The sequence below is a fragment of the Pelobates fuscus genome, chromosome 7 (genome assembly GCF_036172605.1).
Source record: "Pelobates fuscus isolate aPelFus1 chromosome 7, aPelFus1.pri, whole genome shotgun sequence".
Classification (NCBI taxonomy): Eukaryota; Metazoa; Chordata; class Amphibia; order Anura; family Pelobatidae; genus Pelobates; species Pelobates fuscus.
The window spans coordinates 19,142,026-19,143,225 of NC_086323.1; positions in this window are offsets into that span (position 1 = coordinate 19,142,026).

The window sequence follows — 1,200 nt, forward strand, 5'->3', positions numbered from 1 at the left end:
CACCTCTGCACCCTACCCCCCTCTCCTCAGCCCCCCCCCCCCGCCCTCCTTTACCCCCCCTTTGACAACTAACACAACCATACAGATGTGAGACAGGTCACAAGCCTCGAATCCCATGGAACGGACCGCATGGGACAGGGGACGCAGAACGGGATGGGGGAGACTGGCAGCCTGCTCACACCACGGGGACCCAGCCGAGTGGCCATAGCACCTCTGTGCATGTGACCAGTGAACTCCAATTAACACGCAAGGCGGTGATAATGGTCCGTCGGGTTGGGGGGGGGGCGGGTGTGATTAGGGAGTGTGCACTGCAATGATCCGGCTTAGTATTGATCTGGTTGCATGTTCACAACAACACTTCGGGCGGTACAGCGGTTGACCGCACTCACCACTCTCAGTGCCCACTTCAGTTATTCCTGTTAAACATACTCTAGATACGTTTGAGTGTACACATACCTCTATTGGGTGCACTAAAATACAGCAAAACTATGAATGTCCATTGAGTGTCACATAAATAATAGTCAGACCTGTAGTAAAGAAAAATGCATGGCTTAACATGACCAAACACACCGAAACATAACTCAGTAGGACGAATGCTCCGTGTTCCATGTGAATTTTGTCCCAGCGAACACCTTAAGTATCCCCTACCATATTTACATTTGCCACAAAAATGTGATTAGGTGCTTTAACCAATCAATGGTACCATTGGGCTCTCTCGCTGGGGATACGGGGTGCTGATGCACATAGGGTGTTAAATGTATCTCCGTCTTGCAATTCGCTCATACTGATTTCTGCAACAGTTTAGGATTTTGCCCCACGCTACATTGTATTGCTTTCTTAGAAGATGCCACCGAGCTACTGTTTGTTTAAAAAACTCAAATTCGGGAAACTTGTTCAAAGCTACCTTGTACTGTTTTCTAAGCAGATGAGCTTGATTTATTGTTTGAAAAATCCAAAATAAACATTGTCCAAAAAAAACTTGCAACTGTCCTCACACGATCAGCTAGCTTCCCCTATTTATTACAATGGGAAACCAGAGACAGGGAGGAATATCTCGGCCTCGTCAGAGTTGACAAAATACTTACACTAGTATTAGCTTGAGATTTTCAGTAATCAACATTTATTTAAAAAAAAATAAAAGTTAAACCATTGTAATCAATATATCAATAGTTATCAATATAAACATTTTAAAAGGTGCAT